The 18,112-nt window shown below is 37.2% G+C and overlaps 1 protein-coding gene across 1 annotated transcript in view; it reads right to left on the bottom strand.

Annotated features, from left to right (window-relative positions):
- Positions 1 to 10,792, bottom strand: part of sv2bb (synaptic vesicle glycoprotein 2Bb) — a 50,877-nt gene extending 40,085 nt beyond the window's left edge. Inside the window, exons 1-2 of the mRNA XM_052119729.1 lie at positions 10,718 to 10,792; positions 9,778 to 9,861 (exon numbers count right to left, since the gene is read on the bottom strand). The gene's annotated coding sequence lies outside the window, so the exon portion shown is untranslated. The remainder of the gene's footprint in view (positions 1 to 9,777; positions 9,862 to 10,717) is intronic.
- Positions 10,793 to 18,112: the final 7,320 nt, after the last annotated feature.

Genomic DNA, 18,112 nt, shown 5'->3' with positions numbered 1-18,112 from the left:
TCTTCCAGATCCTCCTGTATATATTCACCTCACAAACAGGGAATACATTAATTTTCTTCACACACTTTTTACTGGATGAAATGCTTTTACCTGGGAAGTGTGTGTGTGTTTGTGTGTGTGTGTATGTGTGTGTGTGTGTGTGCGTGTGTGTGTGTGTGTGTACAGGTTTGGGTGATTTACAAGGACATTTTTTTAGGATACAAACTGGTAATCACAAGGGTATAATGCTATAAATGTGGTTTGTGGTATAAATGTGGTTTATCTAGTGTCTCTATAATTCAAATCGCTTAAAATACTAAACAATATTTTTTTGAAAATGTAAAAATGCAGAAACTTTTTTGTGAGGGTTAGGTTTAGGGGTAGGGTTAGGGGAGAGAATCTACAGTTCATACAGTATAAAAATAATTATGTCTATGGAGAGTCCTCATAAGGATAGCCGCACCATGTGTGTGTGTGTTTGTGTGTGTGTGTGTGTGTGTGTGTGCAAGACAAAGAGCCCCAAGGTATGTCATATTGAAGTGCTGCATAGTCTGTACTTTGCCTGATGCAAAACCTTGCCACAACATGTGTGTGGATAAAGCAGATTCAGTTCACACTGTTGCTGTTCATCTGTTCGAGGTCTTTTGGTTTAGTTTCCCCTATAAATTGTTTGAGTTTTTAGTGTTGACATATGTTACTTTTTAACAACATTCTTGTTGTTTAAATTGTTTCCTTGCATTCCCACATATGTATTCATACAAGCACGAATAAAAAAACTCTTAATATTAACTGATAAATTGTTTGAGAAATAATGAAAACAGTAGCTGCTCAAAAACCTCTGACAGTGAAAGTTCCTTGAACAGTTTTTATGCAATATCCCAAAATGTGCATAACAATATGTGGATGGAATCTCAGCTAATGACAGATAAATGGTCACTGGAACTGAATTGTCCTTAAACTACCTCCTCTGGAACATCAATTTACCCAGATACTGTAGGACATTATCCTGGATCAACCACATTTCTCACACTAAAACCATCTCTAACATTATTGCCCGAACTCCATCCCAAACCCTACCCATAATGGCAGGATTATACTACACATCTTTAAAAAAGTGAAATATGTAAATGTCTACAGAAAAACTGGGCATCACACTCCAAACGACTTCAGATAAAGCAGTAAAGTCAATCTGAACACAACAAACTCATGCAGAAACACACGCCCACCAATGAACTCGTCATCTACATTGTAGAGTCATTAATTCTCCTTCCATAACTCAAAGTAACTTTTCCATCACAAAGCTTGCATTCAAGCAGTTCCGCACGCATTTCCATTGGAAGGTCACCGTTTGATTTCAGATTTGACCTGGACATGGAGACATCACACAGAGCAATTTATAGGAACAGTGGTCTCATTTTCAGAGGATTGTATACAAAACAAAATCAAAACACTAGTGGTGCTCCTAGATCAGCACTTCCATTTTCTGAAACCATCCACATACAGATATGGGACCCTGCTACACTGTGGTTTTCCTGCAACATCCTATTGCATAATAGATTTTGAACTTGCTATGATGAATAGTCATGCAGTATTTAGATTGTGCAGGGGGAGGCAAGATTCTGCCTGACCTAAAATGGAGCTCCGGTGAGTATACAGTGGTACGAATGGATCCTCCATTGACGCTAGTCCTGCCCCATCCTGTGGCCCACCCTCCCTCATCAGGACCAGTTGGTTTGACCTGCTGCTCAGCCGTCATTATAAAGAGTGGATGTCCCGCACAGGAAAGGAAAAAGCTCACTAATCCCACACCATATAATTCTGCTTGCAAAGAGGATTAGAGCCAACCACTAGATGCAGTCCATGATGAGATTTAAATCATACACCCTTGTCAACTCCTCATCAACAATCATCATATTCATCATGATCATATTTACTGACTATGTGATTTATCACCCCAAAAAAATCAACATTCTGTCATTTACTTACCATAATGTTGCTCCAATCCCACATACATTTCTTTCTTCAGCCCTTTCAGCCTCTTGGGTATCCCCGGACCTCAGTTTGAAAACCTCTACTTTAAGCTACAGACAGAAGGGACCTTTTGAGAAATCTTTGCATAGATGACAACAAAGTTCTGTGTTCACAACAGTTTACATAGGTGCTATAGCTGCACATTTCTCAAGTGAAACATCAAAAGAAGCCCATTATAGAAACTAATACACATATTTTACAACAATTAAACTCCTAAATGAGAAAAAATTGACATGGTGTTGCTTATTACGTAGGTAAAATGCCATAATCATTTAAGAAACTGCTAAAAACATTCTGGGACCCAAATAAGGCTAAATCTTCCCTGCAGTTGAATTATTGTTTTATGTAAACACATAATATTCACGACAGCCACTCTGCAGAACCTGCAGTGGCTGTCAGGACCTGCATTATGCAGAATCATCGTGGTTACATTTTCACTCAGCTTAAGTACTCTACTGGCTCTCAAACAACAGTCCTTGTCTATCACTAACGAATGATGGACCAAGGATTGACCAAATGCAGTATATTATGCATAGCAGTGGTGGCTTGCACTTGGCTTTAATTAGGTTTTTAGGCATGTAAATCAGACTATGTCTCTAAGTTCTCCTATTGAATCAATAAAGGTGAAACTTAAGATGCTGATTACAATTTCCATCAGTGCTGCCCTTAAAAACAGTGGTTTGTGGTTCCCATCACACATTATTGCATACATTTAAGCATGTTCACTTATTCCTGTTGCACAGCATTTATTTTTACAATAAATCTCCACTTTTACATTTTCATTTTAGTTTTTGCAATTAGAATTCTTCATGCATATCACCAGCTGCTGGGGAGTGAAAAATAATGGTAACTTAAATATTGATTTAATTCTCAACCACACTTATCATATTCCTTGAGTCTAATAGAGTCTAATAGATTACTTATATGCTGCCTTTTTGTGCCTTTTGGAGCTTAAAAATGTTGGTACCCAATTACTTGCAAAAATGTTTGTTAGTGTTCAGCAGAAGAAAGTAAGTTCTTTCATCTGGCATGAGGGTAAGTCAATGATGAGAGAATTTTCATTTTTGGGTGAACTATCTCTTTAACATAATAACGTTGTGAGCAGAATTATGTTTTTCATTTCGGGTTCGTTCTGAGCAAAAACAGTATTTTCAGAAGTTATGCAGCCTCCTTTCCAAAAGGTTACCGTTATAACAAAACAAAAGAATGGTTAATAATGTTCTTTTTAAAATGACTACTCTGCTCTAATGGGTGGATAAAATACCAATTGTAGTGGGGGCAGTGGTGGCTCAGTGGTGGAGGCTCAGGGTTACTGACCAGAAGGTCAGGGGTTCAAGCCCCAGCACCACCAAGATGCCACTGTTGGGCCCTTGAGCAAGGCCCTTACCTCCAGGTTGCTCCGGGGGGATTGTCCCTGTAATAAGTGCTCTGTAAGTCGCTTTGGATAAAAGTGTCTGCCAAATGCATGTAAATGTAAATGTAGTGTTGCCAGATCTCACAAGAGAAACATGCAACATAGTCTGGAAGCAAGCCCAAAATAAGCCACTTGCCACATCAAAATAAGTGAAAATAAGCAATTAATTTTTTTCTCCTGTGTGGTAGATTTATCACCATATAAACCATAACAAGCAGTTAATTAACAGTTAAGTATCATTTTATATACAGATCTGCTTCTCTGCTGCTAAAATCCTGCAGCATCAATTCTGCATTAAAGCAACACATCTAACAAGAATTCAGTGAATACTTGGAAACAACTGAGAAAAGTAAATTTTACCTCTAATATTGTATTCCTTGTTTCTAGATTAGTCATGGATGTATACTGTAGTATTTATGCAAAGTTGTTAAAAAGGGCATCCACAATGGGCAATTATGCAAAGAAAATGTGATGCAGCAGTTTCCTTCAGGGTCAAAGTATACATTAAATTTTTACAGGACAACATGAAGTGATGTAGTTCCAAAAATACATTGACATTGATAAACCCTTTGGCCTTTAGTTTCATGAAAAAATTATTGGTGCAAAATTAACCGGTTATAACCAGTTACCAGCATTTAAAAATAATGTTTTCACTTTGTTCCGGTTTTCAGTTACGTTCTGCTAAATCACTTTTTGTTTTTTACAATATATATATTTTTTTCAGTTATTATTTTCATTCCTTGAACCATTTTTAGTCCCTGGTTGTGAGCACAAAATGTAATAATTGTTGGCAAATGTAATAGGTTATTATATTAAGAGAAATTTAACAGGCTACATTATGAACATTTTTATAAAACTGTAAACATTTGTGATTGTGACCTGCTCCATCATTTTGAGTCGCTTTGACTCATTAACACATTTTGAGTTTTCTAAATTAATACTAAATGTATTTCTAAAAATTAAATTTCTACTCCAAACCCATTGTGGAGATATAATCACTTAATTGATGGCTATCATAACACAGCGATTTTGAGAAAATGGTCTCTAAAGATTCTAAACAATTTTTAGGGAAAAGAAATACATAAAATAATTGATAGTCATCAATCATAGGTAAGTTAAGATATAATGCACATAATATCCTAAATACATTTAATAATGTATCATTTTAGCAATATGGTCCCTAACTAACTAAAGAGCTAGGATCATTTACTAACTTTCCTGAGGTAAATGTAACATTAGGTGACAGGTTATACAGAAGCGCTTTATTGACACCAACCTTGAAGACCCATACAAGTAAGTTGTATTGTATCTTTCAACATACTCTCTGATGTTCATTCAAGTTGTATTTCATGCTATAACTTGTATTAAATTGAAGAAGATAATCAGTTAACCCGTGCCTGCAGAATCACCATAAAGGACATTGTTTTAGAACAGTTTTCCTAATATGCCCCTGTGGCAGGGCTGAGGGCGGGGCCGGGTCGTGATCCTACACACCTGGTCCCATATTAGGCTAATTAAGCCTCCAAGAGGGATAAAGGTCGACTGCAGAGGATCGTGCGGGAGAGAGAGATCGTTTACGGACATGTCCGTCATGTGTGTGTTTGTCTTCTGTTTTAGTATATTAATTAAACCATCATTTATGTTGAAAAGCCGGTTCTCGCCTCCTCCTTTCCATTGATCCCTTTACAGCCCCCCACCACCCAACTTCCAAAGTGTGTGTATGCTGCGCACATTTTCACAGCGCCATAATTTTTTGGTGTAATCCTGATGTGTGATTAGTAAATTGCGTACGCACATTTTAATGCCCATTTTGTGCATTTGCAACGTTTAAAAATCAGGCCCCTGCTCTTAGCACACCTTCGACATCAATGACTAGTAAACACATTTTCCACATAAATCAGACATGGCTACCCATCTGCGAGCTCTGGAACAGATCATCCTTTAAGTTGAACAAGATGAGAGGAAGAGTTAGTAAGAGTCCCCCATCAGATATAAATCAGAGTGTGGAATAGCAATGAGCTCTCTGCCGAAGCTCATCTCGTCATCTCCTCTGGAGAATTCACCAATAAAACCACCAATATTAATGTGTCATACACTGCATGTTTGAGAGCATGATGCTAACTTTCACTGCAGTGTGGGGCCTTCAGGCAGTTAGTCATTGCTTTCACAGGGGACAACTCGACTAGACTCTGCTCGCTTTTTGGATAGCATCTGGTACTCTTTTTAGTACCACCTTGGTCGAGGTTCCAAGTGAGCTGAGCCGATACTAAATGTGACGTCAAAACCTTGCAGATCACTGATTGTTCAGCGAGAATCGTCACTACCAGCATCACTGGATTTGCAATATGGGACATCAACCTGCTAGTTTTAAAGTTAGCTACAGCGATAGCAGTATCATTTGTTCACGCCACTTTTGAATTGAAATGGCACGCAAAACCACTCCGTGGTTAATAAACAAGGTGCAGACGTTCCTCTCGTTAGCGACGAACGAAACGATGCAAAAGAAAAAGTCTTTCAGGGAGTGTCTCAGCTGTTGGCTGAACACGGCTAGCACAAGACCAACCAACAGTGTAGAGAAAAGTTAATTTTTTTTTTAAAGTGACTACAGAAACATCAAGGAAAAGTGGAAGTGGTTCGACCAGATGGACGCTATCTAGACCGACGAGCAATGGGAGGGAGAGTGATGTTGGAGTCCACGATGGAGGATGGTACGTAAACTTTATACTCCGCTTGAAAGATTCACTTTATTTAGATGGAAAGCTTGCTTCTAATATGACCAGGCTAATTCAACTGTTACACTTGTGTAAAATCACCATACAACAACTGCTTTATGCAGCACAATGAGCTAGTAGCTAACAGCTAGCGGTCGCGTTAATGTTTATTGTTTTGTGTCACGTTTAAGATGATGTCACGGCAGTAGAGGTGGCGCAACTATATAATCCCAACCAAGTTGAGGTGGCACTAAACAGCAGTGGAAAAGCAAGCTCAGAAAAGAAAAGCGAGTAGAGTCAAGTCAAGTCGAACCATAACGTGCAGTGGAAAAGTGCCATTATAGTTGCCTAATTGAACAATGTGAAGACAGAGCACATTAGGTGTACAGATTAAATATATAGCGTGTTTTCTAGTTTCAAACATTCACTCACAGAGAGGCCCAATAAGATAAAAATGGGAGTTTTGTGGCTTTTAGTCAATTTCTCTAAGCTTTGAGGCCATCTGTGCTAGTGTACTTGTAAAAGTTGTCAATATAAACTTTTAGCACATACTGTTAAAGGTGCACTCAGTAACATTTGTCTTTGTGTCCTCTTGGACTTACACTGCACTTTCATATTTTCTTTCGTTAAAACGCATGTATTATTTGAGCTGTTAAATCTTTTAAATCGTTTTTGTGGGATTACTGTGTTTACAGCATTACGTCATCATGTCAATGGAGTTGTAAAGTTGGATATATCTTTATACAGAAAAGGTTTGTAAGTGATTTTAGCACATTCAAATCTTGTTAAAAATGTGCATTTTGCTTAAGTCTTGTTGCTACACTTGTGAAACAGTGAGTATTTTAACATTCACGGATTGGCCTAATTCACATCCCTTGTAAGTGACTCACTGTAACCCAGATTTTTTGCCTTTTTTAAAGTCAAACTGTATTTTTGTGGTAATCAACATTGTACCACATTTGCTTGTATTGAACCTGGAATGTTCCATTAGGTGCAAAATTAGTAGAAAACACAAATAATACCTGCCAACCCACAGAAAGGCCAGGTGCATCCAGCCTGTGTGTGGGGGCGGATTATCTTTTCAAACTGAAGAGAGGCAGGGCTGCTGAATAAACAAACCACAGAGGTGAGGTCTCTCTTGCTTTTGCACTCTTGAAGCAAGCAGCTGATAAGGATGTTATTCTGGATGTCAAATGACTGTATACTTTAGCATGCATACACCATAATTCTGCCAAGAACTTGTTGAGAGGTGGACATCTTTGTGTAAGATTATACTAGGTTAAAACTCACTGCTGAGCTTTCTTGTATAATATCTGCTTTAGAGAATGCAGCCTTCATTCTAGTGCCCTCTCCTCAAGCCCCTATGTTTCTTTTTCTAAAGCCTAGACAAATATTGAAATTTAATTCACAATACAGTTATAATTTTCTCCATATGTCCCGTGTACTGGACAAAAACAAACTATTAGCTTAGCATTGTGTGACAGGTCTCTAGCTTTCTTTGTTAAGGAGGAAGCAGGAGTCGGGTAAGCATCCAGTGTAAGACTTTTATTTCTACACTTTTCAGTGACACACAAGGGATTGCTTTTCAGCATAACAAAAATGACACACATGAACATGGCTTTGCATCTCTCATTTCCCCTCCGGCATTTTGGACTGCCCTTTTATCCCACTCCAGCTCTTATTGGAACACAATACAGCTGTTAGAGGTGATTTCCCACAGGTGACAATCCTTACCGCTCTTCCTCTCCCGGGCTCCCTCTCCACAGACATTGCTCAGCCACACCCACATCACCACACATTGTTACAATTAAAGGAAAAGTTCACACAAATATAAAAATCCTGTCATCATTTATTCAAGCTTATGTTGTTCCAAACCATACAGTTTGACTTTCTGTCTTCTGTGGAACATAAAAAGTAGATGTTAGGCAGAATTATGGCCTCAGTCACCATTCACTGTTCTTCTGTTGCCATACAATAAAAGTAAATGGTGATTGACTCTAATGGTGTGTTCACACATGTAGTTCAGTTCTGTTGGTCCGGACCAAAAATGCTAATGATACATTTAGTCCTGGTTCATTTAGCGTTCACACTGGCATTTTTGACACCGAACCAAACGATATAAAACCAAAGGCATCAGGGAAAAGTCACGACCTATTTGGACAGCTTTTATGACGTATATGTTTTGACGGAACTTACCGAACAGCCAAAACAATGCTGGCGAAATGCGCTCGTTGGATGTATATATGTATATATGGTGGTATTTTTACCAGCTAGAACAAACAAAGAGTTAATAAAATGTGTAAAGGAGTCAAAACAGCACCTGGGATTCCTCCGTTGTACAAACAAATGAAGATATGCTGCAAGGACGGCCTTTCCGACACCAGTACCGAACTGTAATGGGCAACATAGCTCCTATGATGAGAAGAATCAGGTATGCTTGAGGTCAGTATTAGGCAAATTACTTTCCGTTTTTGGTCCGTTTAGATGTCTTTGGTCCATGTTGCGTTCATATATCAATCGAACCGTACCAGAGTTTGTTTGGAAGCGGACCGAGACCCACTTTTCAGGCGGTCTCAGTTCGCTTGTTTGGTGTGCACCAAGGTTCGGGTGACAGCGGTCACACTTGTTCAAATGAACCGCACTAACAGATCAATCACACCAGAGTTCGTAGTGGTGGTGGTGTAGTGGGCTAAAGCACATAACTGGTAATCAGAAGGTCGCTGGCTGATCCCCACAGCCACCACCATTGTGTCCTTGAGCAAGGCACTTAACTCCAGGCTGCTCCAGGGGGATTGTCCCTGTAATAATTGCACTGTAAGTCGCTTTGGATAAAAGCGTCTGCCAAATGCATAAATGTAAATGTTAATTGAACCAAACCAGCCAAGTGTGAACACACCCTAAAATTCTGCCTAACAGGGCCATGCACAGACATTTTGATGGGTAGTGGCTCAACCTGAGAAAAGGGCCTGATGCCTGATATACAGACCTTGTGTTTTAACACATTATGCAGTCTTCACTCTTTTTTTGTGACTTCATGTCTCATAAAAGACACTATATCTCACAATTGCGACTTTATTTGTAATAATTGCAAGTTTATATGATTTATTGTAGGCTAATTGTTATCTTATATTTGCGACTTTATATCTCATAATTGGGAATTCATATCTTGTAATAGCGAGTTTACATTTCAGATATAAAGTCAGAATTACCTTTTTTTCATGTTTTTCTTCTGTGGTGGGATAAAGGCACCATAGAGCACCCAAGTGGCTTTTGGCCAAAATAAACTGCAAAGTGGACGATAGTCAGGTCTGGGTATGCAAGACTAATGCTGGATTTGTTTGTTCCCATACAGTACATCTACTGAGTATGTGTAATGCTGGAAGGCAAGCAGTTCTAATCATCAGTCTTGACAATTGCATACATCTCTTAGTGAGATTTAACTTGTTAAAGTCTGGTAAATTAAACTAATGAGAGATTTGACATTTCGCAAGTCTAATGTCTTGTATCATTTCTGCCTTTAGTGTCTCAGTTGGAGACCCTACAGAAAAGGTCACGCTCAACTCTCTGAGTGATTGCCTGGCAGAGTGACCGTGACTCAGACTAGAAAGGTGTTGATGATCTATGAAACAGGTCTGGGCTTACCTGAACAATGTCTGGACTGACTGGAAGGGTCACATACATCACGCTGGCTCATAACTCAGACTTGTGTAGTCTTCATTTACCTGCCTAATGCATTGGCACATTTGACACAGAAGCAATAAATAATGTCAATACAATAAACCTTGAAAACAAGTGCCTTATATAATGTGAAGATAAATATTGTCCTAATTTAAATTGTCCCAAAACGACACATACTATGTCTTTTAAACATCTAAATCATAGTGAAAATCAAAGTGCTTTTCAAGTGTACAAGATTTCAGCCATCTTTTTCCATACAATTAAAGTGAATGGTGACTAAGGTTAACATTCTGCCTAGTATCTCCTCTTGTGTTCCACGGAAGAAAGAAATTCATCCATGCTAGGAACAACATAAAGGTGAATAAATGATGACGAAATGTTCATTTTTGTGAAATATCCCTTTAAGTAGATCTTTTCTTAAATCACGATAGAACGGATCTCCTGCATGCATCAATAGTTTGATTTGATTAAGCAGCATATTTCTGCTTAAAATTACATTATAATTAATAATCTTGCCAATTAAAGTCTCCCTTGTTAAACTTTGTATTGCACTTGTCTTAGACTTATCTTTTAGACTGTTTCACAAAAGATAACATCTAGTGTATGATTCAATACATATAAAATCATCCTCGTGCACTAGGAGTCCAAGACAGCATATAGATACTGTTGATCCAGCTTATGAAAGTCATGCTACAGGTGTGTCCACCCTGACTGCACCATAAAAGCACACTAACTAGGGTACCACTGGAAAGATTCTTAATATAATTGTCCAAGAAGCACTGAGCTTTGCTTCTGTACATCCCAAAATGTTGTTCTCCTTAGGATCTCTAGTACTAGAAACTTAACCTGAGAAACATAGAAAATGTAAAAATTATTATTTAAGAATAAACATAGTAAAAATTACCTGTTGCCGAAATCTTTATTATAGAAGGTAGTCCTTACGTTTTGTGTTGAAGGGTTCTGGTCCAACAGAATGATGCAGAAAGAGGAGGGTGATTCGGGAGAGAGTGAAAAAGTAAGAAAGAGAGAGAGCGAGAGAGAGAGAGAGAGAAAGAGAGAGAGGTCTGGCTGTGGAGTTCCTTGATGCAGTCTGTGCAAGGACTGAATGCTAATCAGACAGAGGCCTTTCCCCATGCTTACAGCAACACTGGCCCTGCACATATGTCTTCTCAGTTTCTGCCAACACACACACAGACACACACGCACACACAGCTAACCAGCCTAGTTCACACTATCCATGAACGGCATTGCAGTAATATCTCAGACCCTGTCACCTCTTTTACTTAATACATGGTTTTAAAAAAAGAGACACAAAAATGTATATTTACAATTTTATGTAGCAAAAAATGCAAATGTAGATTTTACTCCTTGAGCAAATTCACTCTAAGAAGCTGAAAAGCCCTGGGGAACAGATTGATCATATGCCATTAACTGAGCTCTGGTGGGAGAAATGCTTTAAATGATCATTTAAAGGGTAAATCACACTTGAGTAAAATCTTTTCTGAATGGTGAAAGCGTAGGCTGCAGCTAGCAGCTAAATAATTCAACAATATTGATGTGACAGTATGCAAGCTTTGCCTGGCATTTGTCATACAAAATGAAAGAGAGCAAATGGAGATTGAGATTATGATTCTCTTTGTCGCAAGAACGTTCTGTTTTCACACTTAGCTGCCGCAAATAAACAAAAGAAACAAATAAATGAATATCACATTTGCAAAAATCTGTGTCTTTGGAGGAAAGCCTACTTTTGTCATTTTACCAAGATGTATTTGCTTTGATATTGTCTACTGTATGTGTTCAGACATAATTTATATTGTTTGTAAGGGAAAAAGCATTGTTAAAATAATTCTTTAGACGAACATAAAATTATCATGGTTCTAGCATGGGTTTTTGGATTAAACCATTGTATACTTTTAAGTACTGTAAGCCATTACCACATTTATTTATTTTTTATATTTGCACATAAATAAATTAATAAATACATATAATATAGACAGAACAATACACTGTAAACCCTAATGCTCAAAATAATTAATAGTTTTGAGTAGGGTAAAAAAAAAATCATACAAATCAGTTTAAATAAATTAACTTAGAATTTAGAACTTTCTCTTTCTTTTGAGTTCCCGAAACGGACACCTGTGAATTTTGTTTATTGTTCTGATTTTGATGAAGTTGTCTCTTTAAATTTGCAAGAACTTAAATTGAACTGAAACTGAATCAAGGCATATTGATACCAATTTGCATGCTTTTGCATGCTAGTATTCACTGTACTAGCTAGTAATAGCTAGGTTTTCTCTATTTCTAGTATTTAAAGGTGCACTCAGTATCTTTTGTCTTTGTGTCATCTTGGATTAACACTGACACCTAGCGGCTTGGATGCAGCATCATTTAAAATCAATAGTTCCCCTTCTGTCATTCACTCGATGTTGTGTCGATATAGTGACACTAGGGGTCACTCTTGAGAGCCCCAAAACACCTCAGATCTTTGAAAAAAGGCCAATGAGAATTGGCGAGTGGAATTTGCATGCCACTCCCCCAGACATACGGGTATAAAAGGAGCTCACTCTCATTCAGAATTTTTCTTCAGAGCCGAGCGTTTGGGTATCAGCGAGCTGAATCCCACTGCTGTTCCATTCACCTCTGAAAGAAGCATATGCTTTTGAATATACGGTGCATTCCAGAGGCTTTCTCTCCTTCTCCCACCACTTCGACAGCACTACTAAAAGAGTATATATTTATGCAAAGAGTATATTATCCTCTATTAGAGCAGCACATTGACGTGAACGTCTTTTTAAAGATCTTAGGGTCTGCCCGCCTAGTCTGAGGCCCTCGCAGTGCTAACCGCCATGCTTGCCCGGGCTGCCGCAAATGTGGGATTGGACTGGAACCCTCCGTCCTCCCCTGAGCCCTCGTGGCTATATGATGATACCTGTATGTCTGGGCATGCAAATTCCAATTCTCATTGGCCTTTTCTCAAAGATCTGTGGTGTTTTGGGGCTCTCAAGCATGACCCCTGGTGTCACTACATCGACACAACGTCTTGTTCCCTCCATCATTAAATGGAGGTTACAACAGTAACGAGGCGTTTTCAGTTTCAGATGACATTGAAGAAATTTACTATTCACAGTCAGCCATGATTACTTTAATCGATGAGTGAAAGTGTCAAATAACAGGATGGTTTCTTAGATTAAGTGAGTAGTATTTGGCTGGTAATGTGATTCTAACATGGCAGCCCCCATGTGTGGACCCTCTCCACGTAGAATAAAACAGCTTTAATAAGGTAACTGATATGACTGGAATCTTCATTTTAATGTGAATGCTGATGATTTCCTATATATATTGCAAAAGGATAATTCATGTCTTAAGGAGTTAAACTTTTTAATGAGGAAAAAATACTGAGTGCACCTTTAAATTGAAATTACTTTTTCATTTTTAGTTCAGCAAATGAGTTCAATTTTAAGTTAAGTGCTATCAAAATGTATGAGTTAGCTTACTCAATAGTTCAAGTTAAGAGCAATTAGAATGCATGTGTAGTACAACATTCAAATCTGAAAGTTCTATTAACTTAAACTTGAAAGTTTCTTAAAGGGGTCATGACATGGGTTTTTTTATTGTATTATTATGTTCCCTTAGGTGCAATTATAGTATTAATATATTTTTTTTTTAAGAAAAACTTTTAAAATCTAGTGATTTATGACCTTTTTCCACCCTGTTTCTCATCCTCTGATTCAAACAGTCTGTTTTGGGGGCGTTTTCCATTTAAGACTTCAGTGTTAACGCCCACTGTTATGATTGGCTAACGTCAGTGCCTATGTATCAATTATTGACGCCCCCAGCCAGAACAATATGCAAGTAAACTAAGTAAAAACACTGTGATTATTCATAATGAATGAAATTGCGCTTTAAAAAGTAGTTTAAAGTTTAAAATAGATTACTTACAGTTTGCGTCGTCGTTGTTCCCAGAATAGTCGGCACGGACTTATCTTTGAGCAACAGTTTTCTGGCAAAGCCAGCATCATATTGAGATTTGTTCTCAAAACAGTCATCCTGAAAATGTACAGAACAAACGCTTAAGTTAACACTGCCGTGACTGGGACGTCCGCAAAAAATAAACTGCATCCATTTTTCCCTGACGTCTGGATCTTTCGGCAGCTTATTCAGAGGTTTTGTTTGACCACAGCCAGGAACAGCACATCTGTGTGGCATCGTAATTTTCCTGTGCACAAGTAGTCTCTGTCAGAGCTCGCTGTCCATCGACTGAACACTTGTGAGGCGCACGGCGATACGAAATGAGCGTAGTTGTCTTGCGCTTATAGCGTAGTTATCTTGTGCTGGAGGCGGTCATATGCAAACGCTGTTACGTCACTTCTAACCGTCACGTCACTTCTAACCATGAATCCAGAACGAGATGTATTTTGAGCTTGATTAAATAAATGATTTGTTTAGAATGGGGAGGACGTCTTAAAATATTAAACTTGCAGGACGTTTTAATGATACAAAGACCTCTTATATACCAAAAGATCAAGGCAAATTTGGTTTCTCATGTCATGACCCCTTTAAAATATTGATGTAATTGATTCCCTCATATTTTTTTTTTAGTTTTACTAACTTATTAGTGTTTACACAAATAAAGACAAAAACCAGACAGACAGACAGACAGATAGATAGATAGATTGATAGATAGGGTTGAGAAAAACTAAAAAATATAGGCTATGTTCAAACCATTTGAACGCTTCCAAAATATTTTGAGAACAATTGCTCCCTCTACAGGCCAGACAGGATATCACAAGAATGTTAACTTGCCTAGCATGTCCCCATTTGTTTTTTGTTTTTTTTACCTTGATACACATTTGAACCACCAACACCCTGCTAATTAAAATAAGAACAGCTATGTATCTGATGAACTATGTTCAGAATTATGGAAAAGAGACCAACTGTGAACAAAATGTATATGGTAGAACATCCTTTTCACTTTTTATTCGTGACATTATGCCTCATGTCAGCATAATTCTGAGCAACATTAAGAACTGTCGTCTATACACACTGGCTGCTAAATTTATCAGCTGAGTTCATGTAACTGTTAACTGTAGCCATAGAATTCAGTTGATTTTGGCAAAAGTCATCTGTGCTATTATTGCTCTTATTTAGTTAAGCTCAAATGTTGCACAGTAATATTTATAATAGTGTGAAATTCAGGAACAACTATAAGCATTTACCTCCCTACAGGTTTAAAATCGTTCTCTCTTTTCTTCATTTGCCATGACCGTACAAAACTCATCTAGTTATCTAATAAACTATCATAGCATTTTAATGGTGTCCTCGGAAGTTCAGAACCATACATTATTATGTAAACAATAGCAATATTGTAATCTAGACTTACTCAAACATCCCACCGGGAAATGCCCTGGTTATATTTAAACACAAATCAATCCAACAAAAAATGAAATTTTACTTTGCATAAATTAAACTTTAAGGACCATTAAGATTTTTTGCAATGTGACATTAATCTTAGGACATTTTTGCACATTTTACCCCACAGATTGCATTACCATAATGCGATTAGAAGTTTCACTTTTACTTTTCCCACTGTTTTCAATCAAGATTCTCATTACCATAACAATATATATATATATATATATATATATATATATATATATATATATATATATATATATATATATATATATATATATATATATACACACACACACACACACACACACACACACACACACACACACACACACACACACTCACTCAGGTAAGATGTAGGTGTACACATCTTACCTGAGTGAGGTAAGATGTGTAATGTTTTATTCTATTAAAATAAGTACAAATGAAAGGCAGTACCTTAGAGTATACTTAGATTTATAAATAGTTTATATTTTAATATATATTTATTTATTTTTTATTTAATTTATTTATATATATATTTTTTCCACATTGCAGTAAGGAGAATTGGGGAGAAAAATATGCATAACTGTCTTAGAAATAATTTCACAATGTATAAAATATGAATGGCCCTAAAAATAGGCTTCATTTTATATATTCAAAATATTTCAAATTTCTTTCTTTTGATTTTGGAGTAAAATATGATCAGGACATTTTCTTGACAGGTTTCATGAGAATGTTCCACACAAACTGTAATATGGTAACCATAATCTCCTCCAAAATATCATAGATTTACCAGTTAATGTTACTACTGCAAAATCATGACAATTTAATATGGGATTTCCTTTAAACAGTGCAAATAGTGTAAAAAGTTACAGAATCTTTCTATCATCTAAATTTTTCTCTTTTGACGAGTTAAGAGCGATTAAGATAATTTTTTTTTAAGTTATCTATTTTAAATATTTGTGTTATTAATTTAGAATAATTTATTAAGACATTAAAATAAATTAAAGTAAGTTCAGTCCACACCACACAGTTCACAAACAGGTTATATTGTGATCCTGAGTTTCCGAGATTGGTGGGGTGTGTTCTGGTGCAGCCCAGCGTGAAAGGAACCGGAGCCAGCACTTCTCGTGCTCTTTCATTTATTGAACCCAAGACAAATCCCAGAGAGAGACATAGAGAGTAAAGAAAGAAAGAGAGCAGAAACCTCAATTCATTCAAAACCCACTGAAAGCTTCATGGCCCTTGACAGCCAAGACACGTGGTAGCAGTGAGACAAAAGAGGACACTTGTGTCTTTTCTTTCTTTCATCTTGGCTGTGAGGAGGCTGTATGAGAAACAACAAGAAAGAAATGGAGCTGGTCAAGATAAATAAGTCATACTCGGTCAACAGACTGTTACAGATACTGTGTAGCCTAACTAAAAGAATGGCCATACAATATTCTGGGGTCAATAAAAGTCAAGCTCAGTCAACAGCATTTGTAGCATAATGCTGATTACCACGGCAAAGAGTGTCGACTCATCCCTCATTTATTTAAACATCACGGTTATAAGGCACTTACAATGGAAGTGAATGGGGCAGTCCATAAGCATTACAATACACAGCGTTTCAAATGTATAGACACAAGATGTAAACATTTTATGTTTTAAAATATGTATATGTGTTACTAACCTTATCAGTGTAAAATAATATCCAATACATAATTACAAATTTGTTGCCATGACGATGCAAAGTCTGTAAACCCTGCAAGCAAATTTCTCACACTAGAGTCATGCAAAAATATCTAATGATTACGTTGGCTATACTTTTGAAACCGTATTTATGGACTGGCCCCATTCACTTCCATTGTAAGTTTTAAATAAACGAGGGAAGAGTCAACAATATTTTCTGTTGTAATTAACATTATGGTACAAATGCTGTCGATTGAGCTTATAGGCGCACTCAGTCATTTTTTATTTATTTTTTCACATTGAAAAAGTTTGACTTTTTATTAATTTTTACCAAAGCATTGGTAATTGAAAACTATTGATTTTGAATGATGCTGAATCCATAACCTTAGGTATCAGTGTAAGTCCTAGATGACTTACATATAAAAAAATAAAATAAAAAATGTACTTTACTGAAACGTAACCTGAACCGTTACTTTGAATAATCCTGCAAAGTAAAAAAAAAAGAAAAAGAAAAAAACAAACAAATATCACATGTGCCTTTCAATTAAAATGTCATAAAAACAGCATGTGTATTATTTATGCAGAAACATAACATGCTTTTTTAATAGTCACTGCGTGTGCGTGAACTGTCATGTCAGCTACATAAATACAGATGATCGTGGGAGAAGAATAAAGCTGCAGGCATTGCTCCAAAAAGACAATAAAGATATAGGGAGCCCCTAACCTAACCCTTTCCCTGAGTGGAATTAAACCCGCACTCTTTTGGAGATCCCGCCCCCATTTGGAGGTCTCCGTTCTGCCTACTTGGATCGTGGCAAAAATTGACAAGTTGTACTACGTTGACTGGTCACAAGAGGTCAGCCAAATTCATTGTATAACTTTTTTTGCGGGCATTTAATTTCATGTTGAAACATTAATGGATAGACATCTTTCTGTCATTTTATTTAAACTGCCAGTTCATAGACAGTAATCAAACAAACAGCAACATTGGACATTAACAAAACAGCTATATAGATAAAGATAAATGTACGAGTTCAAAAACATTAATCTTTTTGCAATACGCAAAGCAACAGCGGCGACAAACGTTTTTTTGTTGTTTTTTTAGACACTTCATACCGCAACTACTGCTCCCAAGGGACTGCTGGTCCCGCCCTATGATACAAGCATGCTCTGTTAACGGGAGCACAGAAGAACAGAAGTTGCTACAGTGTAACAAGTGGCTTGTCTCTACATT

Source organism: Xyrauchen texanus, chromosome 46 (genome assembly GCF_025860055.1).
Source record: "Xyrauchen texanus isolate HMW12.3.18 chromosome 46, RBS_HiC_50CHRs, whole genome shotgun sequence".
Lineage (NCBI taxonomy): Eukaryota > Metazoa > Chordata > Actinopteri > Cypriniformes > Catostomidae > Xyrauchen > Xyrauchen texanus.
Note: the sequence above shows the minus strand (reverse complement) of the source record. Positions and strands in the feature narration are given on the sequence as shown.